General features: G+C 40.8%; 36 non-coding genes across 36 annotated transcripts; all 36 read left to right on the forward strand.

Moving 5' to 3' along the window:
* The first annotated feature begins 408 nt into the window (after window positions 1-408).
* On the forward strand, window positions 409-481 carry trnav-uac (transfer RNA valine (anticodon UAC)). Its single transcript has one exon. It is a non-coding gene; the product is annotated as a tRNA-Val (tRNA).
* Window positions 482-895: 414 nt separating this feature from the next.
* Window positions 896-968, forward strand: trnav-uac (transfer RNA valine (anticodon UAC)). Its single transcript has one exon. It is a non-coding gene; the product is annotated as a tRNA-Val (tRNA).
* A 347-nt stretch (window positions 969-1,315) lies between these two features.
* Window positions 1,316-1,388, forward strand: trnav-uac (transfer RNA valine (anticodon UAC)). The gene has a single exon. It is a non-coding gene; the product is annotated as a tRNA-Val (tRNA).
* Window positions 1,389-1,802: 414 nt separating this feature from the next.
* Window positions 1,803-1,875, forward strand: trnav-uac (transfer RNA valine (anticodon UAC)). Its single transcript has one exon. It is a non-coding gene; the product is annotated as a tRNA-Val (tRNA).
* A 414-nt stretch (window positions 1,876-2,289) lies between these two features.
* trnav-uac (transfer RNA valine (anticodon UAC)) lies at window positions 2,290-2,362 on the forward strand. The gene has a single exon. It is a non-coding gene; the product is annotated as a tRNA-Val (tRNA).
* An 876-nt stretch (window positions 2,363-3,238) lies between these two features.
* trnav-uac (transfer RNA valine (anticodon UAC)) lies at window positions 3,239-3,311 on the forward strand. The gene has a single exon. It is a non-coding gene; the product is annotated as a tRNA-Val (tRNA).
* Window positions 3,312-3,637: 326 nt separating this feature from the next.
* On the forward strand, window positions 3,638-3,710 carry trnav-uac (transfer RNA valine (anticodon UAC)). Its single transcript has one exon. It is a non-coding gene; the product is annotated as a tRNA-Val (tRNA).
* Window positions 3,711-4,557: 847 nt separating this feature from the next.
* Window positions 4,558-4,630, forward strand: trnav-uac (transfer RNA valine (anticodon UAC)). Its single transcript has one exon. It is a non-coding gene; the product is annotated as a tRNA-Val (tRNA).
* A 351-nt stretch (window positions 4,631-4,981) lies between these two features.
* Window positions 4,982-5,054, forward strand: trnav-uac (transfer RNA valine (anticodon UAC)). The gene has a single exon. It is a non-coding gene; the product is annotated as a tRNA-Val (tRNA).
* Window positions 5,055-5,405: 351 nt separating this feature from the next.
* trnav-uac (transfer RNA valine (anticodon UAC)) lies at window positions 5,406-5,478 on the forward strand. Its single transcript has one exon. It is a non-coding gene; the product is annotated as a tRNA-Val (tRNA).
* A 330-nt stretch (window positions 5,479-5,808) lies between these two features.
* trnae-uuc (transfer RNA glutamic acid (anticodon UUC)) lies at window positions 5,809-5,881 on the forward strand. The gene has a single exon. It is a non-coding gene; the product is annotated as a tRNA-Glu (tRNA).
* Window positions 5,882-6,089: 208 nt separating this feature from the next.
* On the forward strand, window positions 6,090-6,162 carry trnav-uac (transfer RNA valine (anticodon UAC)). Its single transcript has one exon. It is a non-coding gene; the product is annotated as a tRNA-Val (tRNA).
* Window positions 6,163-6,513: 351 nt separating this feature from the next.
* On the forward strand, window positions 6,514-6,586 carry trnav-uac (transfer RNA valine (anticodon UAC)). Its single transcript has one exon. It is a non-coding gene; the product is annotated as a tRNA-Val (tRNA).
* Window positions 6,587-7,064: 478 nt separating this feature from the next.
* On the forward strand, window positions 7,065-7,137 carry trnav-uac (transfer RNA valine (anticodon UAC)). The gene has a single exon. It is a non-coding gene; the product is annotated as a tRNA-Val (tRNA).
* Window positions 7,138-7,551: 414 nt separating this feature from the next.
* Window positions 7,552-7,624, forward strand: trnav-uac (transfer RNA valine (anticodon UAC)). Its single transcript has one exon. It is a non-coding gene; the product is annotated as a tRNA-Val (tRNA).
* Window positions 7,625-7,971: 347 nt separating this feature from the next.
* On the forward strand, window positions 7,972-8,044 carry trnav-uac (transfer RNA valine (anticodon UAC)). Its single transcript has one exon. It is a non-coding gene; the product is annotated as a tRNA-Val (tRNA).
* Window positions 8,045-8,458: 414 nt separating this feature from the next.
* trnav-uac (transfer RNA valine (anticodon UAC)) lies at window positions 8,459-8,531 on the forward strand. Its single transcript has one exon. It is a non-coding gene; the product is annotated as a tRNA-Val (tRNA).
* Window positions 8,532-9,145: 614 nt separating this feature from the next.
* On the forward strand, window positions 9,146-9,218 carry trnav-uac (transfer RNA valine (anticodon UAC)). Its single transcript has one exon. It is a non-coding gene; the product is annotated as a tRNA-Val (tRNA).
* A 351-nt stretch (window positions 9,219-9,569) lies between these two features.
* Window positions 9,570-9,642, forward strand: trnav-uac (transfer RNA valine (anticodon UAC)). The gene has a single exon. It is a non-coding gene; the product is annotated as a tRNA-Val (tRNA).
* Window positions 9,643-10,518: 876 nt separating this feature from the next.
* trnav-uac (transfer RNA valine (anticodon UAC)) lies at window positions 10,519-10,591 on the forward strand. Its single transcript has one exon. It is a non-coding gene; the product is annotated as a tRNA-Val (tRNA).
* A 330-nt stretch (window positions 10,592-10,921) lies between these two features.
* trnae-uuc (transfer RNA glutamic acid (anticodon UUC)) lies at window positions 10,922-10,994 on the forward strand. Its single transcript has one exon. It is a non-coding gene; the product is annotated as a tRNA-Glu (tRNA).
* A 208-nt stretch (window positions 10,995-11,202) lies between these two features.
* On the forward strand, window positions 11,203-11,275 carry trnav-uac (transfer RNA valine (anticodon UAC)). The gene has a single exon. It is a non-coding gene; the product is annotated as a tRNA-Val (tRNA).
* Window positions 11,276-11,601: 326 nt separating this feature from the next.
* On the forward strand, window positions 11,602-11,674 carry trnav-uac (transfer RNA valine (anticodon UAC)). The gene has a single exon. It is a non-coding gene; the product is annotated as a tRNA-Val (tRNA).
* Window positions 11,675-12,025: 351 nt separating this feature from the next.
* Window positions 12,026-12,098, forward strand: trnav-uac (transfer RNA valine (anticodon UAC)). The gene has a single exon. It is a non-coding gene; the product is annotated as a tRNA-Val (tRNA).
* A 325-nt stretch (window positions 12,099-12,423) lies between these two features.
* Window positions 12,424-12,496, forward strand: trnav-uac (transfer RNA valine (anticodon UAC)). Its single transcript has one exon. It is a non-coding gene; the product is annotated as a tRNA-Val (tRNA).
* A 414-nt stretch (window positions 12,497-12,910) lies between these two features.
* Window positions 12,911-12,983, forward strand: trnav-uac (transfer RNA valine (anticodon UAC)). The gene has a single exon. It is a non-coding gene; the product is annotated as a tRNA-Val (tRNA).
* A 350-nt stretch (window positions 12,984-13,333) lies between these two features.
* Window positions 13,334-13,406, forward strand: trnav-uac (transfer RNA valine (anticodon UAC)). Its single transcript has one exon. It is a non-coding gene; the product is annotated as a tRNA-Val (tRNA).
* Window positions 13,407-14,970: 1,564 nt separating this feature from the next.
* Window positions 14,971-15,043, forward strand: trnav-uac (transfer RNA valine (anticodon UAC)). Its single transcript has one exon. It is a non-coding gene; the product is annotated as a tRNA-Val (tRNA).
* A 755-nt stretch (window positions 15,044-15,798) lies between these two features.
* On the forward strand, window positions 15,799-15,871 carry trnav-uac (transfer RNA valine (anticodon UAC)). The gene has a single exon. It is a non-coding gene; the product is annotated as a tRNA-Val (tRNA).
* A 350-nt stretch (window positions 15,872-16,221) lies between these two features.
* Window positions 16,222-16,294, forward strand: trnai-uau (transfer RNA isoleucine (anticodon UAU)). The gene has a single exon. It is a non-coding gene; the product is annotated as a tRNA-Ile (tRNA).
* Window positions 16,295-16,682: 388 nt separating this feature from the next.
* On the forward strand, window positions 16,683-16,756 carry trnav-uac (transfer RNA valine (anticodon UAC)). Its single transcript has one exon. It is a non-coding gene; the product is annotated as a tRNA-Val (tRNA).
* A 350-nt stretch (window positions 16,757-17,106) lies between these two features.
* trnav-uac (transfer RNA valine (anticodon UAC)) lies at window positions 17,107-17,179 on the forward strand. Its single transcript has one exon. It is a non-coding gene; the product is annotated as a tRNA-Val (tRNA).
* A 1,564-nt stretch (window positions 17,180-18,743) lies between these two features.
* On the forward strand, window positions 18,744-18,816 carry trnav-uac (transfer RNA valine (anticodon UAC)). Its single transcript has one exon. It is a non-coding gene; the product is annotated as a tRNA-Val (tRNA).
* A 755-nt stretch (window positions 18,817-19,571) lies between these two features.
* On the forward strand, window positions 19,572-19,644 carry trnav-uac (transfer RNA valine (anticodon UAC)). The gene has a single exon. It is a non-coding gene; the product is annotated as a tRNA-Val (tRNA).
* A 350-nt stretch (window positions 19,645-19,994) lies between these two features.
* trnai-uau (transfer RNA isoleucine (anticodon UAU)) lies at window positions 19,995-20,067 on the forward strand. The gene has a single exon. It is a non-coding gene; the product is annotated as a tRNA-Ile (tRNA).
* Window positions 20,068-20,455: 388 nt separating this feature from the next.
* Window positions 20,456-20,529, forward strand: trnav-uac (transfer RNA valine (anticodon UAC)). Its single transcript has one exon. It is a non-coding gene; the product is annotated as a tRNA-Val (tRNA).
* The last annotated feature ends 1,363 nt before the right edge of the window (window positions 20,530-21,892 follow it).

Below are 21,892 nucleotides of genomic sequence, written 5' to 3' on the forward strand. Positions count from 1 at the left end.
CTTAGAAATTCTCACTGTGTAGAATAATCTCAAATCAAAGAGTTATACACATGGAAGCTGCTCAGTGATTGGCTTTCTTCTTGATTATTTCATAATCTCAGAACTTTCATGGTTGGTAGTTCCAGCATTGGGACCTAAAATGTGTTCTTGAAACAGCCTTTCAAGAAGTTTTAGGGTCTGTTGTTCCTGGGTTTCAAAAGGCCCTTAGAGTTAACCTTGCATGACCATGCGCCACTTTGTGGTTAGATGCTACTCTGTAAAAGTTCAAGCTTTTGTGAAACAGCCTTTCAAGAAGTTTTAGGGTCTGTAGTTCCTGTGGTTCGAAAGTCCCTTAGAGTTAAGCTTGCATGACCATGCGCCAGTATGTGGTTAGATGCTACCCTGTAAAAGTTAACACTTTTGTGGCCAGTTTATGTGGTGTAGTGGTCATCACGTTTGCTTTACACGCAAAAGGTCCCTGGTTCGACCCCAGGCAGAAACACTGTTGTTGTTCATTATGATGTGCACAGTCAGTCTGGATGCAATATTTCTTAGAATCGGTGATTTCAGTTCTTAGAAATTCTCACTGTGTAGAAGAATATCAAATCAAAGAGTTATACACATGGAGACTGCTCAGTGATTGGCTTCCTTCTTGATTATTTCATGATCTCAGAACTTTCATGGTTGGTAGTTCCATCATTGGGACCTAAACTGTGTTCTTGAAACAGCCTTTCAAGAAGTTTTGGGGTCTGTTGTTCCTGGGTTTTGAAAGCCCCTTAGAGTTGAAACAGCATTTCAAGAACTTTTGGGTTCTATAGTTCCTTGGGTTCGAAAGCCCCTTAGAGTTAACCTTGCATGACCATGCGCCACTTTGTGGTTAGATGCTACTCTGTAAAAGTTAAGGCTTTTGTGGCCAGTTTCTGTAGTGTAGTGGTCATCACGTTTGCTTTACACGCAAAAGGTCCCTGGTTCGACCCCAGGCAGAAACACTGTTGTCGTTCATTATGACGTGCACAGTCAGTCTGGATGCAATATTTCTAAAATTGTGTTTAGTTCCTTGAAACCCACACTGTGCAGGACAATTTCAAATCAAAGAGTTACGCACATGGAGAGTGCTCTGTGATTGGCTTTCTTCTTGATTATTTCATGATCTCAGAACTTTTATGGTTGGTAGTTCCAGCACTGGGACCTAAAATGTGTTCTTGAAACAGCCTTTCAAGAAGTTTTAGGGTCTGTTGTTCCTGGGTTTCGAAAGCCCCTTAGAGTTAACCTTGCATGACCATGCGCCACTTTGTGGTTAGATGCTACTCTGTAAAAGTCCAAGCTTTTGTGGCCAGTTTCTGTAGTGTAGTGGTCATCACGTTTGCTTTACACGCAAAAGGTCCCTGGTTCGACCCCAGGCAGAAACACTGTTGTTGTTCATTATGATGTGCACAGTCAGTGTGGATGCAATGTTTCTTAGAATCGGTTATTTAACTTCTTAGAAATTCTCACTGTGTAGAACAATATCAAATCAAAGAGTTATACACATGGAGACTGCTCAGTGATTGGCTTCCTTCTTGATTATTTCATGATCTCAGAACTTTCATGGTTGGTAGTTCCATCATTGGGACCTAAAATGTGTTCTTGAAACAGCCTTTCAAGAAGTTTTGGGGTCTGTTGTTCCTGGGTTTTGAAAGCCCCTTGGAGCTGAAACAGCATTTCAAGAAGTTTTGGGTTCTATAGTTCCTTAGGTTCGAAAGCCCCTTAGAGTTAACCTTACATGACCATGCGCCACTTTGTGGTTAGATGCTACTCTGTAAAAGTTAAAGCTTTTGTGGCCAGTTTCTGTAGTGTAGTGGTCATCACGTTTGCTTTACACGCAAAAGGTCCCTGGTTCGACCCCAGGCAGAAACACTGTTGTTGTTCATTATGATGTGCACAGTCAGTGTGGATGCAATGTTTCTTAGAATCGGTTATTTAAGTTCTTAGAAATTCTCACTGTGTAGAACAATATCAAATCAAAGAGTTATACACATGGAGACTGCTCAGTGATTGGCTTCCTTCTTGATTATTTCATGATCTCAGAACTTTCATGGTTGGTAGTTCCATCATTGGGACCTAAAATGTGTTCTTGAAACAGCCTTTCAAGAAGTTTTGGGGTCTGTTGTTCCTGGGTTTTGAAAGCCCCTTGGAGCTGAAACAGCATTTCAAGAACTTTTGGGTTCTATAATTCCTTGGGTTCGAAAGCCCCTTAGAGTTAACCTTACATGACCATGCGCCACTTTGTGGTTAGATGCTAGTCTGTAAAAGTTCAGGCTTTTGTGGCCAGTTTCTGTAGTGTAGTGGTCATCACGTTTGCTTTACACGCAAAAGGTCCCTGGTTCGACCCCAGGCAGAAACACTGTTGTTGTTCATTATGACGTCCACAGTCAGTCTGGATGCAATTTTTCTAAAATTGTGGTTAGTTTTTTGAAACCCACACTGTGCAGGACAATTTCAAAACAAAGAGTTACGCACATGGAGAGTTCTCTGTGATTGGATCTCAGGACTTTCATGATTTGTAGTTTCTGCATTGGGACCTAAAATGTTTCCTTGAAACAGCATTTCAAGAACTTTTGGGGTCTATAGTTCCTTGGGTTTGAAAGCCCCTTAGAGTTAACCTTGCATGACCATGCGCCACTTTGTGGTTAGATGCTACTCTGTAAAAGTTCAAGCTTTTGTGAAACAGCCTTTCAAGAAGTTTTAGGGTCTGTAGTTCCTGTGGTTTGAAAGTCCCTTAGAGTTAAGCTTGCATGACCATGCGCCAGTATGTGGTTAGATGCTACCCTGTAAAAGTTAACACTTTTGTGGCCAGTTTATGTGGTGTAGTGGTCATCACGTTTGCTTTACACGCAAAAGGTCCCTCGTTCGACCCCAGGCAGAAGCACTGTTGTCGTTCATTATGATGTGCACAGTCAGTGTGGATGCAATGTTTCTTAGAATCGGTTACTTCAGTTCTTAGAAATTCTCACTGTGTAGAAGAATATCAAATCAAAGAGTTATACACATGGAGACTGCTCAGTGATTGGCTTTCTTCTTGATTATTTCATGATCTCAGAACTTTCATGGTTGGTAGTTCCATCATTGGGACCTAAAATGTGTTCTTGAAACAGCATTTCAAGAAGTTTTAGGGTCTGTTGTTCCTGGGTTTCGAAAGCCCCTTAGAGTTAACCTTGCATGACCATGCGCCACTTTGTGGTTAGATGTTACTCTGTAAAAGTTAAAGCTTTCGTGGCCAGTTTCTGTAGTGTAGTGGTCATCACGTTTGCTTTACACGCAAAAGGTCCCTGGTTCGACCCCAGGCAGAAACACTGTTGTCATTCCTTATGACGTGCACAGTCAGTCTGGATGCAATGTTTTTTAAAATTGTGTTTAGTTCTTTGAAACCCACACTGTGCAGGACAATTTCAAATCAAAGAGTTACGCACATGGAGAGTGCTCTGTGATTGGAGCTCAGAACTTTCATGATTTGTAGTTTCTGCATTGGGACCTAAAATGTTTCCTTGAAACAGCCTTTCAAGAAGTTTTAGGGTCTGTAGTTCCTGGGGTTCGAAAGCCCCTTAGAGTTAAGCTTGCATGACCATGCGCCAGTATGTGGTTAGATGCTACCCTGTAAAAGTTAACACTTTTGTGGCCAGTTTATGTGGTGTAGTGGTCATCACGTTTGCTTTACACGCAAAAGGTCCCTGGTTCGACCCCAGGCAGAAACACTGTTGTTGTTCATTATGATGTGCACAGTCAGTGTGGATGCAATGTTTCTTAGAATCGGTTATTTCAGTTCTTAGAAATTCTCACTGTGTAGAAGAATATCAAATCAAAGAGTTATACACATGGAGACTGCTCAGTGATTGGCTTCCTTCTTGATTATTTCATCATCTCAGAACTTTCATGGTTGGTAGTTCCATCATTGGGACCTAAACTGTGTTCTTGAAACAGCCTTTCAAGAAGTTTTGGGGTCTGTTGTTCCTGGGTTTTGAAAGCCCCTTAGAGTTGAAACAGCATTTCAAGAACTTTTGGGTTCTATAGTTCCTTGGGTTCGAAAGCCCCTTAGAGTTAACCTTGCATGACCATGCGCCACTTTGTGGTTAGATGCTACTCTGTAAAAGTTACACGCAAAAGGTCCCTGGTTCAACCCCAGGCAGAAACACTGTTGTCGTTCATTATGACGTGCACAGTCAGTCTGAATGCAATATTTCTAAAATTGTGTTTAGTTCCTTGAAACCCACACTGTGCAGGACAATTTCAAATCAAAGAGTTACGCACATGGAGAGTGCTCTGTGATTGGCTTTCTTCTTGATTTTTTCATGATCTCAGAACTTTTATGGTTGCTAGTTCCAGCATTGGGACCTAAAATGTGTTCTTGAAACAGCCTTTCAAGAAGTTTTGGGGTCTGTTGTTCCTGGGTTTTGAAAGCCCCTTGGAGCTGAAACAGCATTTCAAGAACTTTTGGGGTCTATAGTTCCTTGGGTTCGAAAGCCCCTTAGAGTTAACCTTGCAAGACCATGCGCCACTTTGTGGTTAGATGCTACTCTGTAAAAGTTTAAGCTTTTGTGGCCAGTTTCTGTAGTGTAGTGGTCATCACGTTTGCTTTACACGCAAAAGGTCCCTGGTTCGACCCCAGGCAGAGACACTGTCGTCTTTCAATATGACATGCACAGTCAGTCTGGATGCAATGTTTCTTAGAATCGGTTACTTCAGTTCTTAGAAATTCTCACTGTGTAGAAGAATCTCAAATCAAAGAGTTATACACATGGAGACTGCTCAGTGATTGGCTTTCTTCTTGATTATTTCATGATCTCAGAACTTTCATGGTTGGTAGTTCCAGCATTGGGACCTAAAATGTGTTCTTGAAACAGCCTTTCAAGAAGTTTTAGGGTCTGTTGTTCCTGGGTTTCAAAAGCCCCTTAGAGTTAACCTTGCATGACCATGCGCCACTTTGTGGTTAGATGCTACTCTGTAAAAGTTAAAGCTTTTGTGGCCAGTTTGTGTAGTTTAGTGGTCATCACGTTTGCTTTACAAGCAAAACGTCCCTGGTTCGACCCCAGGCAGAAACACTGTTGTCGTGCATTATGATGTGCACAGTCAGCGTGGATGCAATGTTTCTTAGAATCGGTTACTTCAGTTCTTAGAAATTCTCACTGTGTAGAAGAATATCAAATCAAAGAGTTATACACATGGAGACTGCTCAGTGATTGGCTTTCTTCTTGATTATTTCATGATCTCAGAACTTTCATGGTTGGTAGTTCCATCATTGGGACCTAAAATGTGTTCTTGAAACAGCCTTTCAAGAAGTTTTAGGGTCTATAGTTCCTTGGATTCGAAAGTCCCTTAGAGTTAAGCTTGTATGACCATGCGCCACTTTGTGGTTAGATGCTACTCTGTAAAAGTTAAAGCTTTTGTGGCCAGTTTCTGTAGTGTAGTGGTCATCACGTTTGCTTTACACGCAAAAGGTCCCTGGTTTGACCCCAGGCAGAAGCACTGTTGTTGTTCATTATGACGTGCACAGTCAGTCAGCCTCGATGCAATGTTTTTTAAAATTGTGTTTAGTTCTTTGAAACCCACACTGTGCAGGACAATTTCAAATCAAAGAGTTACGCACATGGAGAGTGCTCTGTGATTGGATCTCAGAACTTTCATGATTTGTAGTTTCTGCATTGGGACCTAAAATGTTTCCTTGAAACAGCCTTTCAAGAAGTTTTAGGGTCTGTTGTTCCTGGGTTTCAAAAGCCCCTTAGAGTTAACCTTGGATGACCATGCGCCACTTTGTGGTTAGATGCTACTATGTAAAAGTCCAAGCTTTTGTGGCCAGTTTGTGTAGTGTAGTGGTCATCACGTTTGCTTTTCATGCAATAGGTCCCTGGTTCGACCCCAGGCAGAAACACTGTTGTCGTTCATTGTGATGTGCACAGTCAGTCTGGATGCAATGTTTCTTGAATTGTGCAGTCTGTTGTTTCCTAGAAACAGCATTTCAAGAACTTTTGGGGTCTATAGTTCTTTGGGTTCGAAAGCCCCTTAGAGTTAAACTTGCATGACCATGCGCCACTTTGTGGTTAGATGTTACTCTGTAAAAGTTAAAGCTTTTGTGGCCAGTTTCTGTAGTGTAGTGGTCATCACGTTTGCTTTACACGCAAAAGGTCCCTGGTTCGACCCCAGGCAGAAAAACTGTTGTCTTTCATTATGATGTGCACAATCAGTCTGGATGCAATGTTTCTTAGAATCGGTTACTTCAGTTCTTAGAAATTCTCACTGTGTAGAAGAATATCAAATCAAAGAGTCATACACATGGAGACTGCTCAGTGATTGGCTTTCTTCTTGATTATTTCATGATCTCAGAACTTTCATGGTTGGTAGTTCCATCATTGGGACCTAAAATGTGTTCTTGAAACAGCCTTTCAAGAAGTTTTAGGGTCTATAGTTCCTTGGGTTCGAAAGTCCCTTAGAGTTAAGCTTGTATGACCATGCGCCACTTTGTGGTTAGATGCTACTCTGTAAAAGTTAAAGCTTTTGTGGCCAGTTTCTGTAGTGTAGTGGTCATCACGTTTGCTTTACACGCAAAAGGTCCCTGGTTCGACCCCAGGCAGAAGCACTGTTGTCTTTCATTATGATGTGCAGAATCAGACCGGATGCAAAGTTACTTAGAATCGGTTACTTCAGTTCTTAGAAATTCTCACTGTGTAGAATAATCTCAAATCAAAGAGTTATACACATGGAAGCTGCTCAGTGATTGGCTTTCTTCTTGATTATTTCATAATCTCAGAACTTTCATGGTTGGTAGTTCCAGCATTGGGACCTAAAATGTGTTCTTGAAACAGCCTTTCAAGAAGTTTTAGGGTCTGTTGTTCCTGGGTTTCAAAAGGCCCTTAGAGTTAACCTTGCATGACCATGCGCCACTTTGTGGTTAGATGCTACTCTGTAAAAGTTCAAGCTTTTGTGAAACAGCCTTTCAAGAAGTTTTAGGGTCTGTAGTTCCTGTGGTTCGAAAGTCCCTTAGAGTTAAGCTTGCATGACCATGCGCCAGTATGTGGTTAGATGCTACCCTGTAAAAGTTAACACTTTTGTGGCCAGTTTATGTGGTGTAGTGGTCATCACGTTTGCTTTACACGCAAAAGGTCCCTGGTTCGACCCCAGGCAGAAACACTGTTGTTGTTCATTATGATGTGCACAGTCAGTGTGGATGCAATGTTTCTTAGAATCGGTGATTTCAGTTCTTAGAAATTCTCACTGTGTAGAAGAATATCAAATCAAAGAGTTATACACATGGAGACTGCTCAGTGATTGGCTTCCTTCTTGATTATTTCATGATCTCAGAACTTTCATGGTTGGTAGTTCCATCATTGGGACCTAAACTGTGTTCTTGAAACAGCCTTTCAAGAAGTTTTGGGGTCTGTTGTTCCTGGGTTTTGAAAGCCCCTTAGAGTTGAAACAGCATTTCAAGAACTTTTGGGTTCTATAGTTCCTTGGGTTCGAAAGCCCCTTAGAGTTAACCTTGCATGACCATGCGCCACTTTGTGGTTAGATGCTACTCTGTAAAAGTTAAAGCTTTTGTGGCCAGTTTCTGTAGTGTAGTGGTCATCACGTTTGCTTTACACGCAAAAGGTCCCTGGTTCGACCCCAGGCAGAAACACTGTTGTCGTTCATTATGACGTGCACAGTCAGTCTGGATGCAATATTTCTAAAATTGTGTTTAGTTCCTTGTATCCCACACTGTGCAGGACAATTTCAAATCAAAGAGTTACGCACATGGAGAGTGCTCTGTGATTGGCTTTCTTCTTGATTATTTCATGATCTCAGAACTTTTATGGTTGGTAGTTCCAGCACTGGGACCTAAAATGTGTTCTTGAAACAGCCTTTCAAGAAGTTTTAGGGTCTGTTGTTCCTGGGTTTCGAAAGCCCCTTAGAGTTAACCTTGCATGACCATGCGCCACTTTGTGGTTAGATGCTACTCTGTAAAAGTCCAAGCTTTTGTGGCCAGTTTCTGTAGTGTAGTGGTCATCACGTTTGCTTTACACGCAAAAGGTCCCTGGTTCGACCCCAGGCAGAAACACTGTTGTTGTTCATTATGATGTGCACAGTCAGTGTGGATGCAATGTTTCTTAGAATCGGTTATTTAACTTTTTAGAAATTCTCACTGTGTAGAACAATATCAAATCAAAGAGTTATACACATGGAGACTGCTCAGTGATTGGCTTCCTTCTTGATTATTTCATGATCTCAGAACTTTCATGGTTGGTAGTTCCATCATTGGGACCTAAAATGTGTTCTTGAAACAGCCTTTCAAGAAGTTTTGGGGTCTGTTGTTCCTGGGTTTTGAAAGCCCCTTGGAGCTGAAACAGCATTTCAAGAAGTTTTGGGTTCTATAGTTCCTTGGGTTCGAAAGCCCCTTAGAGTTAACCTTACATGACCATGCGCCACTTTGTGGTTAGATGCTACTCTGTAAAAGTTAAAGCTTTTGTGGCCAGTTTCTGTAGTGTAGTGGTCATCATGTTTGCTTTACACGCAAAAGGTCCCTGGTTCGACCCCAGGCAGAAACACTGTTGTTGTTCATTATGATGTGCACAGTCAGTGTGGATGCAATGTTTCTTAGAATCGGTTATTTAAGTTCTTAGAAATTCTCACTGTGTAGAACAATATCAAATCAAAGAGTTATACACATGGAGACTGCTCAGTGATTGGCTTCCTTCTTGATTATTTCATGATCTCAGAACTTTCATGGTTGGTAGTTCCATCATTGGGACCTAAAATGTGTTCTTGAAACAGCCTTTCAAGAAGTTTTGGGGTCTGTTGTTCCTGGGTTTTGAAAGCCCCTTGGAGCTGAAACACTGTTGTCATTCCTTATGACGTGCACAGTCAGACTGGATGCAATGTTTTTTAAAATTGTGTTTAGTTCTTTGAAACCCACACTGTGCAGGACAATTTCAAATCAAAGAGTTACGCACATGGAGAGTGCTCTGTGATTGGAGCTCAGAACTTTCATGATTTGTAGTTTCTGCATTGGGACCTAAAATGTTTCCTTGAAACAGCCTTTCAAGAAGTTTTAGGGTCTGTAGTTCCTGGGGTTCGAAAGCCCCTTAGAGTTAAGCTTGCATGACCATGCGCCACTTTGTGGTTAGATGCTACTCTGTAAAAGTTAAAGCTTTTGTGGCCAGTTTCTGTAGTTTAGTGGTCATCACGTTTGCTTTACATGCAAAAGGTCCCTGGTTCGACCCCAGGCAGAAGCACTGTTGTCTTTCATTATGATGTGCAGAATCAGACCGGATGCAAAGTTACTTAGAATCGGTTACTTCAGTTCTTAGAAATTCTCACTGTGTAGAAGAATCTCAAATCAAAGAGTTATACACATGGAGACTGCTCAGTGATTGGCTTTCTTCTTGATTATTTCATAATCTCAGAACTTTCATGGTTGGTAGTTCCAGCATTGGGACCTAAAATGTGTTCTTGAAACAGCTTTTCAAGAACTTTTGGGTTCTATAGTTCCTTGGGTTCGAAAGCCCCTTAGAGTTAACCTTGCATGACCATGCGCCACTTTGTGGTTAGATGCTACTCTGTAAAAGTTAAAGCTTTTGTGGCCAGTTTCTGTAGTGTAGTGGTCATCATGTTTGTTTTACACGCAAAAGGTCCTTGGTTCGACCCCAGGCAGAAACACTGTTGTCGTTCATTATGACGTGCACAGTCAGTCTGGATGCAATGTTTCTAAAATTGTGGTTAGTTTTTTGAAACCCACACGGTGCAGGACAATTTCAAAACAAAGAGTTACGCACATGGAGAGTTCTCTGTGATTGGATCTCAGGACTTTCATGATTTGTAGTTTCTGCATTGGGACCTAAAATGTTTCCTTGAAACAGCATTTCAAGAACTTTTGGGGTCTATAGTTCCTTGGGTTTGAAAGCCCCTTAGAGTTAACCTTGCATGACCATGCGCCACTTTGTGGTTAGATGCTACTCTGTAAAAGTTCAAGCTTTTGTGAAACAGCCTTTCAAGAAGTTTTAGGGTCTGTAGTTCCTGTGGTTCGAAAGTCCCTTAGAGTTAAGCTTGCATGACCATGCGCCAGTATGTGGTTAGATGCTACCCTGTAAAAGTTAACACTTTTGTGGCCAGTTTATGTGGTGTAGTGGTCATCACGTTTGCTTTACACGCAAAAGGTCCCTCGTTCGACCCCAGGCAGAAGCACTGTTGTCGTTCATTATGATGTGCACAGTCAGTGTGGATGCAATGTTTCTTAGAATCGGTTACTTCAGTTCTTAGAAATTCTCACTGTGTAGAAGAATATCAAATCAAAGAGTTATACACATGGAGACTGCTCAGTGATTGGCTTTCTTCTTGATTATTTCATGATCTCAAAACTTTCATGGTTGGTAGTTCCATCATTGGGACCTAAAATGTGTTCTTGAAACAGCATTTCAAGAAGTTTTAGGGTCTGTTGTTCCTGGGTTTCGAAAGCCCCTTAGAGTTAACCTTGCATGACCATGCGCCACTTTGTGGTTAGATGCTACTCTGTAAAAGTTAAAGCTTTTGTGGCCAGTTTCTGTAGTGTAGTGGTCATCATGTTTGCTTTACATGCAAAAGGTCCCTGGTTCGACCCCAGGCAGAAACACTGTTGTCGTTCATTATGACGTGCACAGTCAGTCAGCCTGGATGCAATGGTTTTTAAAATTGTGTTTAGTTCTTTGAAACCCACACTGTGCAGGACAATTTCAAATCAAAGAGTTACGCACATGGAGAGTGCTCTGTGATTGGATCTCAGAACTTTCATGATTTGTAGTTTCTGCATTGGGACCTAAAATGTTTCCTTGAAACAGCCTTTCAAGAAGTTTTAGGGTCTGTTGTTCCTGGGTTTCAAAAGCCCCTTAGAGTTAACCTTGGAAGACCATGCGCCACTTTGTGGTTAGATGCTACTTTGTAAAAGTCCAAGCTTTTGTGGCCAGTTTGTGTAGTGTAATGGTCATCACATTTGCTTTTCATGCAATAGGTCCCTGGTTCGACCCCAGGCAGAAACACTGTTGTCGTTCATTGTGATGTGCACAGTCAGTCTGGATGCAATGTTTCTTGAATTGTGCAGTCTCTTGTTTCCTTGAAACAGCATTTCAAGAACTTTTGGGGTCTATAGTTCTTTGGGTTCGAAAGCCCCTTAGAGTTAAGCTTGCATGACCATGCGCCACTTTGTGGTTAGATGTTACTCTGTAAAAGTTACAGCTTTTGTGGCCAGTTTCTGTAGTGTAGTGGTCATCACGTTTGCTTTACACGCAAAAGGTCCCTGGTTTGACCCCAGGCAGAAACACTGTTGTCATTCCTTATGACGTGCACAGTCAGTCTGGATGCAATGTTTTTTAAAATTGTGTTTAGTTCTTTGAAACCCACACTGTGCAGGACAATTTCAAATCAAAGAGTTACGCACATGGAGAGTGCTCTGTGATTGGAGCTCAGAACTTTCATGATTTGTAGTTTCTGCATTGGGACCTAAAATGTTTCCTTGAAACAGCCTTTCAAGAAGTTTTAGGGTCTGTAGTTCCTGGGGTTCGAAAGCCCCTTAGAGTTAAGCTTGCATGACCATGCGCCACTTTGTGGTTAGATGCTACTTTGTAAAAGTTAAAGCTTTTGTGGCCAGTTTCTGTAGTTTAGTGGTCATCACGTTTGCTTTACACGCAAAAGGTCCCTGGTTCGACCCCAGGCAGAAGCACTGTTGTCTTTCATTATGATGTGCAGAATCAGACCGGATGCAAAGTTACTTAGAATCGGTTACTTCAGTTCTTAGAAATTCTCACTGTGTAGAAGAATCTCAAATCAAAGAGTTATACACATGGAGATTGCTCAGTGATTGGCTTTCTTCTTGATTATTTCATAATCTCAGAACTTTCATGGTTGGTAGTTCCAGCATTGGGACCTAAAATGTGTTCTTGAAACAGCTTTTCAAGAACTTTTGGGTTCTATAGTTCCTTGGGTTCGAAAGCCCCTTAGAGTTAACCTTGCATGACCATGCGCCACTTTGTGGTTAGATGCTACTCTGTAAAAGTTAAAGCTTTTGTGGCCAGTTTCTGTAGTGTAGTGGTCATCACGTTTGCTTTACATGCAAAAGGTCCCTGGTTCGACCCCAGGCAGAAACACTGTTGTCGTTCATTATGACGTGCACAGTCAGTCTGGATGCAATATTTCTAAAATTGTGTTTAGTTCCTTGAAACCCACACTGTGCAGGACAATTTCAAATCAAAGAGTTACACACATGGAGAGTGCTCTGTGATTGGATCTCAGGACTTTCATGATTTGTAGTTTCTGCATTGGGACCTAAAATGTTTCCTTGAAACAGCATTTCAAGAACTTTTGGGGTCTATAGTTCCTTGGGTTCGAAAGCCCCTTAGAGTTAAGCTTGCCTCTCCATGCGCCACTTTGTGGTTAAATGCTACTCTGTAAAAGTTAATGCTTTTCTGGCCAGTTTCTGTAGTGTAGTGGTCATCATGTTTGCTTTACACGCAAAAGGTCCCGGGTTTGACCCCAGGCAGAAGCACTGTTGTCTTTCATTATGATGTGCACAATCAGTCTGGATGCAATGTTTCTTAGAATTGGTTACTTCAGTTCTTAGAAATTCTCACTGTGTAGAAGAATCTCAAATCAAAGAGTTATACACATGGAGACTGGTCAGTGATTGGCTTTCGTCTGGATTATTTCATGATCTCAGAACTTTCATGGTTGGTAGTTCCAGCATTGGGACCTAAAATGTGTTCTTGAAACAGCCTTTCAAGAAGTTTTGGGGTCTGTTGTTCCTGGGTTTTGAAAGCCCCTTAGAGTTGAAACAGCATTTCAAGAACTTTTCGGTTCTATAGTTCCTTGGGTTCGAAAGCCCCTTAGAGTTAACCTTGCATGACGATGCGCCACTTTGTGGTTAGATGCTACTTTGTAAAAGTTCTAGCTTTTGTGGCCAGTTTCTGTAGTGCAGTGGTCATCACGTTTGCTTTACACGCAAAAGGTCCCTGGTTCAACCCCAGGCAGAAACACTGTTGTCGTTCATTATGACGTGCACAGTCAGTCTGGATGCAATGTTTCTTAGAATCGGTTACTTCAGTTCTTAGAAATTTTCACTGTGTAAAGGAATCTGAAATCAAAGAGTTATACACATGGAGACTGCTCAGTGATTGGTTTTTTCTTGATTATTTCATGATCTCAGAACTTTCATGGTTGGTAGTTCCAGCATTGGGACCTAAAATGTGTTCTTGAAACAGCCTTTCAAGAAGTTTTAGGGTCTGTTGTTCCTGGGTTTCGAAAGCCCCTTAGAGTTAACCTTGCATGACCATGCGCCACTTTGTGGTTAGATGCTACTCTGTAAAAGTTAAAGCTTTTGTGGCCAGTTTATGTAGTGTAGTGGTCATCACATTTACTTTACACGCAAAAGGTCCCTGGTTCGACCCCAGGCAGAAACACTGTTGTCGTTCATTATGACGTGCACAGTCAGTCTGGATGCAAAGTTTCCAAAATTGGGTTTAGTTCTTTGAAACCCACACTGTGCAGGACAATTTCAAATCAAAGACTTATACACATGGAGACTGCTCAGTGATTGCCTTTCTTCTTGATTATTTCATGATCTCACAGTCAGTCTGGATGCAATGTTTTTAGAATGGGTTGCTTCTGTTCTTAGTAATTCTCGCTGTGTATAAGAATCTCAAATCAAAGAGTTACGCACATGGAGACTGCTCTGTGATTGCAGTCCTTGAAGCTGACTGACTGAAGCTGTTCTACAGAATGATTTCTGGGTAATAAACTACCAGCTCAATCAGCTGCCTGTTTTAATCATCGTGTGTTAGTAACTAACCAGAAACAGTAGAGGTGAGGAGTCCCCTCCTGTCAATGTCCAGAGCCTCTTCCAGGTGAGATTGAGTTGAATACCGATTAAATAACTTTAAAAATCCTGTCCGGTTTCAGTGTCACCGGCTCCTTAACGAAGTTCCCGCTGTTCTGTGTGGATCATGAGCTCAGTATGTCAGTGTTTCTGCTTTGTTTCATGGCAAATTCCCAGAAACAAACTTCTCTACAAAGGTGCTGGGCAGGGGGAGGTAGGGTAAGCATGGGATTGTCTCACACCTGAGAGATGTGTTTTTTTTCATGGGCCGGAAAATATTTCCTGATTCCACCAAGTCTCATCCAGCTGAATATTTCATGCATTATCAAAATAACTTCGACCTGATGAGGATTAATAAACACCAGTAGGCTACAGTAATTCCCAGGTAAAACCAGATTTACCTGGGAATTAAAAATGACTCATGTGATTAAAACCGAACATCATTAGATTGATGTGATCACAAACAGTGACACAACATCGTATATAAGCCTAATATTGCTTTTATAGGAGAAAGAAAGAAGAAAAAAATCACAGTAAAGTGCACATAGTCTCAAGTCTCATCATTTCTGACCAATAATTATATGTAGGATTGCTAAATAAAGTCAGATTAACTACATCATTTTAATTTTCCTTGAAACCTTATGTTTGGGAAAAGTTTGCTACCTACCAAAAACTGCGATCACATGCCAAGCCATGGGACAAGAGATGAGCAATCGCCATAAGAGTGACAAAATTACAGGGCAGAGACACTTTCAATGGTTACATCTGTAAGTATTCTTATAACAATTCGTTGTGACATTGTAGAATTTCATAATATGCAATTAAAATCCTCACTTTCAGATTTTCCTTCTTATTACAAATTTTAGCAAGTCAAATAGGTGAGATTTATGTAATTCTTGAGTAGTATTTTACAGACAACAAACATCAAAATTTTTCATGAGCATTACTAGAGCAACTGTGGGGTACAGAGTGAGTCAATATGGTCAATAGGTGTATTCTTTTCCAATTTATTATGTATACCTACTTTAACTCTAATGGTGCACGTAACAATTGCAAAAATACTTCCATTAATGACATAGTAGTGTTGCAATTGTTCTTTTCATTTGGTGGTAGATGCTACTTTGTAAAAGTTCTAGCTTTTGTGGCCAGTTTCTGTAGTGTAGTGGTCATCACATTTGCTTTACATGCAAAAGGTCCCTGGTTCGACCCCAGGCAGAAACACTGTTGTCGTTCATTATGACGTGCACAGTCAGTCTGGATGCAATGTTTCTAAAATTGGGTTTAGTTCTTTGAAACCCACACTGTGCAGGACAATTTCAAATCAAAGAGTTATACACATGGAGACTGCTCAGTGATTGGCTTTCTTCTTGATTATTTCATAATCTCAGAACTTTCATGGTTGGTAGTTCCAGCATTGGGACCTAAAATGTTTTCTTGAAACAGCCTTTCAAGAAGTTTTAGGGTCTGTTGTTCCTGGGTTTCAAAAGCCCCTTAGAGTTAATCTTGCATGACCATGCGCCACTTTGTGGTTAGATGCTACTCTGTAAAAGTTCAAGCTTTTGTGAAACAGCCTTTCAAGAAGTTTTAGGGTCTGTAGTTCCTGGGGTTCGAAAGTCCCTTAGAGTTAAGCTTGCATGACCATGCGCCAGTATGTGGTTAGATGCTACCCTGTAAAAGTTAACACTTTTGTGGCCAGTTTATGTAGTGTAGTGGTCATCACGTTTGCTTTACATGCAATAGGTCCCTGGTTCAACCTCAGGCAGAAACACTGTTGTCGTTCATTATGATGTGCACAGTCAGTCTGGATGCAATGTTTCTTGAACTGTGCAGTCTCTTGTTTCCTTGAAACAGCATATCAAGAACTTTTAGGGTCTATAGTTCCTTGGGTTCGAAAGCCCCTTAGAGTTAAGCTTGCATGACCATGCGCCACTTTGTGGTTAGATGCTACCCTGTAAAAGTTAACACTTTTGTGGCCAGTTTATGTAGTGTAGTGGTCATCACGTTTGCTTTACATGCAATAGGTCCCTGGTTCGACCCCAGGCAGAAGCACTGTTGTCTTTCATTATGATGTGCAGAATCAGACCGGATGCAATGTTTCTTAGAATCGGTTACTTCAGTTCTTAGAAATTCTCACTGTGTAGAAGAATCTGAAATTAAAGAGTTATACACATGGAGACTGCTAAGTGATTGGCTTTTTCTTGATTATTTCATGATCTCAGAACTTTCATGGTTGGTAGTTCCAGCATTGGGACCTAAAATGTGTTCTTGAAACAGCCTTTCAAGAAGTTTTAGGGTCTGTTGTTCCTGGGTTTCGAAAGCCCCTTAGAGTTAACCTTGCATGACCATGCACCACTTTGTGGTTAGATGCTACTCTGTAAAAGTTAATGCTTTTGTGGCCAGTTTCTGTAGTGTAGTGGTCATCACATTTGCTTTATGCGCGAAAGGTCCCTGGTTCAACCCCAGGCAAAAACACTGTTGTCGTTCATTATGACGTGCACAGTCAGTCTGGATGCAATGTTTCCAAAACTGGGTTTAGTTCTTTGAAACCCACACTGTGCAGGACAATTTCAATTCAAAGAGTTACGCAAATGGAGAGTGCTCTGTGATTGGATCTCAGAACTTTCATGATTTGTAGTTTTTGCATTGGGACCTAAAATGTTTCCTTGAAACAGCCTTTCAAGAAGTTTTAGGGTCTTTAGTTCCTGAGTTTTGAAAGCCCCTTAGAGTTGAAACAGCATTTCAAGAACTTTTGGGTTCTATAGTTCCTTGGGTTCGAAAGCCCCTTAGAGTTAAGCTTGCATGACCATGCGCCACTTTGTGGTTAGATGCTACTCTGTAAAAGTTAAAGCTTTTGTGGCCGGTTTCTGTAGTGTAGTGGTCATCACATTTGCTTTACACGCAAAAGGTCCCCTGGTTCAACCCCAGGCAGAAGCAATGTTGTCTTTCATTATGATGTGCAGAATCAGACCGAATGCAATGTTTCTTAGAATCGGTTACTTCAGTTCTTAGAAATTTTCACTGTGTAAAGGAATCTGAAATCAAAGAGTTATACACATGGAGACTGCTCAGTGATTGGTTTTTTCTTGATTATTTCATGATCTCAGAACTTTCATGGTTGGTAGTTCCAGCATTGGGACCTAAAATGTGTTCTTGAAACAGCCTTTCAAGAAGTTTTAGGGTCTGTTGTTCCTGGGTTTCGAAAGCCCCTTAGAGTTAACCTTGCATGACCATGCGCCACTTTGTGGTTAGATGCTACTCTGTAAAAGTTAAAGCTTTTGTGGCCAGTTTATGTAGTGTAGTGGTCATCACATTTACTTTACACGCAAAAGGTCCCTGGTTCGACCCCAGGCAGAAACACTGTTGTCGTTCATTATGACGTGCACAGTCAGTCTGGATGCAAAGTTTCCAAAATTGGGTTTAGTTCTTTGAAAGCCACACTGTGCAGGACAATTTCAAATCAAAGACTTATACACATGGAGACTGCTCAGTGATTGCCTTTCTTCTTGATTATTTCATGATCTCACAGTCAGTCTGGATGCAATGTTTTTAGAATGGGTTGCTTCTGTTCTTAGTAATTCTCGCTGTGTATAAGAATCTCAAATCAAAGAGTTACGCACATGGAGACTGCTCTGTGATTGCAGTCCTTGAAGCTGACTGACTGAAGCTGTTCTACAGAATGATTTCTGGGTAATAAACTACCAGCTCAATCAGCTTCCTGTTTTAATCATCGTGTGTTAGTAACTAACCAGAAACAGTAGAGGTGAGGAGTCCCCTCCTGTCAATGTCCAGAGCCTCTTCCAGGTGAGATCGAGTTGAATACCGATTAAATAACTTTAAAAATCCTGTCCGGTTTCAGTGTCACCGGCTCCTTAACGAAGTTCCCGCTGTTCTGTGTGGATCATGAGCTCAGTATGTCAGTGTTTCTGCTTTGTTTCATGGCAAATTCCCAGAAACAAACTTCTCTACAAAGGTGCTGGGCAGGGGGAGGTAGGGTAAGCATGGGATTGTCTCACACCTGAGAGATGTGTTTTTTTTCATGGGCCGGAAAATATTTCCTGATTCCACCAAGTCTCATCCAGCTGAATATTTCATGCATTATCAAAATAACTTCGACCTGATGAGGATTAATAAACACCAGTAGGCTACAGTAATTCCCAGGTAAAACCAGATTTACCTGGGAATTAAAAATGACTCATGTGATTAAAACCGAACATCATTAGATTGATGTGATCACAAACAGTGACACAACATCGTATATAAGCCTAATATTGCTTTTATAGGAGAAAGAAAGAAGAAAAAAATCACAGTAAAGTGCACATAGTCTCAAGTCTCATCATTTCTGACCAATAATTATATGTAGGATTGCTAAATAAAGTCAGATTAACTACATCATTTTAATTTTCCTTGAAACCTTATGTTTGGGAAAAGTTTGCTACCTACCAAAAACTGCGATCACATGCCAAGCCATGGGACAAGAGATGAGCAATCGCCATAAGAGTGACAAAATTACAGGGCAGAGACACTTTCAATGGTTACATCTGTAAGTATTCTTATAACAATTCGTTGTGACATTGTAGAATTTCATAATATGCAATTAAAATCCTCACTTTCAGATTTTCCTTCTTATTACAAATTTTAGCAAGTCAAATAGGTGAGATTTATGTAATTCTTGAGTAGTATTTTACAGACAACAAACATCAAAATTTTTCATGAGCATTACTAGAGCAACTGTGGGGTACAGAGTGAGTCAATATGGTCAATAGGTGTATTCTTTTCCAATTTATTATGTATACCTACTTTAACTCTAATGGTGCACGTAACAATTGCAAAAATACTTCCATTAATGACATAGTAGTGTTGCAATTGTTCTTTTCATTTGGTGGTAGATGCTACTTTGTAAAAGTTCTAGCTTTTGTGGCCAGTTTCTGTAGTGTAGTGGTCATCACATTTGCTTTACATGCAAAAGGTCCCTGGTTCGACCCCAGGCAGAAACACTGTTGTCGTTCATTATGACGTGCACAGTCAGTCTGGATGCAATGTTTCTAAAATTGGGTTTAGTTCTTTGAAACCCACACTGTGCAGGACAATTTCAAATCAAAGAGTTATACACATGGAGACTGCTCAGTGATTGGCTTTCTTCTTGATTATTTCATAATCTCAGAACTTTCATGGTTGGTAGTTCCAGCATTGGGACCTAAAATGTGTTCTTGAAACAGCCTTTCAAGAAGTTTTAGGGTCTGTTGTTCCTGGGTTTCAAAAGCCCCTTAGAGTTAATCTTGCATGACCATGCGCCACTTTGTGGTTAGATGCTACTCTGTAAAAGTTCAAGCTTTTGTGAAACAGCCTTTCAAGAAGTTTTAGGGTCTGTAGTTCCTGGGGTTCGAAAGTCCCTTAGAGTTAAGCTTGCATGACCATGCGCCAGTATGTGGTTAGATGCTACCCTGTAAAAGTTAACACTTTTGTGGCCAGTTTATGTAGTGTAGTGGTCATCACGTTTGCTTTACATGCAATAGGTCCCTGGTTCAACCTCAGGCAGAAACACTGTTGTCGTTCATTATGATGTGCACAGTCAGTCTGGATGCAATGTTTCTTGAACTGTGCAGTCTCTTGTTTCCTTGAAACAGCATATCAAGAACTTTTAGGGTCTATAGTTCCTTGGGTTCGAAAGCCCCTTAGAGTTAAGCTTGCATGACCATGCGCCACTTTGTGGTTAGATGCTACCCTGTAAAAGTTAACACTTTTGTGGCCAGTTTATGTAGTGTAGTGGTCATCACGTTTGCTTTACATGCAATAGGTCCCTGGTTCGACCCCAGGCAGAAGCACTGTTGTCTTTCATTATGATGTGCAGAATCAGACCGGATGCAATGTTTCTTAGAATCGGTTACTTCAGTTCTTAGAAATTCTCACTGTGTAGAAGAATCTGAAATTAAAGAGTTATACACATGGAGACTGCTAAGTGATTGGCTTTTTCTTGATTATTTCATGATCTCAGAACTTTCATGGTTGGTAGTTCCAGCATTGGGACCTAAAATGTGTTCTTGAAACAGCCTTTCAAGAAGTTTTAGGGTCTGTTGTTCCTGGGTTTCGAAAGCCCCTTAGAGTTAACCTTGCATGACCATGCACCACTTTGTGGTTAGATGCTACTCTGTAAAAGTTAATGCTTTTGTGGCCAGTTTCTGTAGTGTAGTGGTCATCACATTTGCTTTATGCGCGAAAGGTCCCTGGTTCAACCCCAGGCAAAAACACTGTTGTCGTTCATTATGACGTGCACAGTCAGTCTGGATGCAATGTTTCCAAAACTGGGTTTAGTTCTTTGAAACCCACACTGTGCAGGACAATTTCAATTCAAAGAGTTACGCAAATGGAGAGTGCTCTGTGATTGGATCTCAGAACTTTCATGATTTGTAGTTTTTGCATTGGGACCTAAAATGTTTCCTTGAAACAGCCTTTCAAGAAGTTTTAGGGTCTTTAGTTCCTGAGTTTTGAAAGCCCCTTAGAGTTGAAACAGCATTTCAAGAACTTTTGGGTTCTATAGTTCCTTGGGTTCGAAAGCCCCTTAGAGTTAAGCTTGCATGACCATGCGCCACTTTGTGGTTAGATGCTACTCTGTAAAAGTTAAAGCTTTTGTGGCCGGTTTCTGTAGTGTAGTGGTCATCACATTTGCTTTACACGCAAAAGGTCCCCTGGTTCAACCCCAGGCAGAAGCAATGTTGTCTTTCATTATGATGTGCAGAATCAGACCGAATGCAATGTTTCTTAGAATCGGTTACTTCAGTTCTTAAAGTACACATGGAGACTGCTCAGTGATTGCCTTTCTTCTTGATTATTTCATGATCTCACAGTCAGTCTGGATGCAATGTTTTTAGAATGGGTTGCTTCTGTTCTTAGTAATTCTCGCTGTGTATAAGAATCTCAAATCAAAGAGTTACGCACATGGAGACTGCTCTGTGATTGCAGTCCTTGAAGCTGACTGACTGAAGCTGTTCTACAGAATGATTTCTGGGTAATAAACTACCAGCTCAATCAGCTTCCTGTTTTAATCATCGTGTGTTAGTAACTAACCAGAAACAGTAGAGGTGAGGAGTCCCCTCCTGTCAATGTCCAGAGCCTCTTCCAGGTGAGATCGAGTTGAATACCGATTAAATAACTTTAAAAATCCTGTCCGGTTTCAGTGTCACCGGCTCCTTAACGAAGTTCCCGCTGTTCTGTGTGGATCATGAGCTCAGTATGTCAGTGTTTCTGCTTTGTTTCATGGCAAATTCCCAGAAACAAACTTCTCTACAAAGGTGCTGGGCAGGGGGAGGTAGGGTAAGCATGGGATTGTCTCACACCTGAGAGATGTGTTTTTTTTTCATGGGCCGGAAAATATTTCCTGATTCCACCAAGTCTCATCCAGCTGAATATTTCATGCATTATCAAAATAACTTCGACCTGATGAGGATTAATAAACACCAGTAGGCTACAGTAATTCCCAGGTAAAACCAGATTTACCTGGGAATTAAAAATGACTCATGTGATTAAAACCGAACATCATTAGATTGATGTGATCACAAACAGTGACACAACATCGTATATAAGCCTAATATTGCTTTTATAGGAGAAAGAAAGAAGAAAAAAATCACAGTAAAGTGCACATAGTCTCAAGTCTCATCATTTCTGACCAATAATTATATGTAGGATTGCTAAATAAAGTCAGATTAACTACATCATTTTAATTTTCCTTGAAACCTTATGTTTGGGAAAAGTTTGCTACCTACCAAAAACTGCGATCACATGCCAAGCCATGGGACAAGAGATGAGCAATCGCCATAAGAGTGACAAAATTACAGGGCAGAGACACTTTCAATGGTTACATCTGTAAGTATTCTTATAACAATTCGTTGTGACATTGTAGAATTTCATAATATGCAATTAAAATCCTCACTTTCAGATTTTCCTTCTTATTACAAATTTTAGCAAGTCAAATAGGTGAGATTTATGTAATTCTTGAGTAGTATTTTACAGACAACAAACATCAAAATTTTTCATGAGCATTACTAGAGCAACTGTGGGGTACAGAGTGAGTCAATA

The sequence above is a fragment of the Channa argus genome, chromosome 14 (assembly GCF_033026475.1).
Source record: "Channa argus isolate prfri chromosome 14, Channa argus male v1.0, whole genome shotgun sequence".
Lineage (NCBI taxonomy): Eukaryota > Metazoa > Chordata > Actinopteri > Anabantiformes > Channidae > Channa > Channa argus.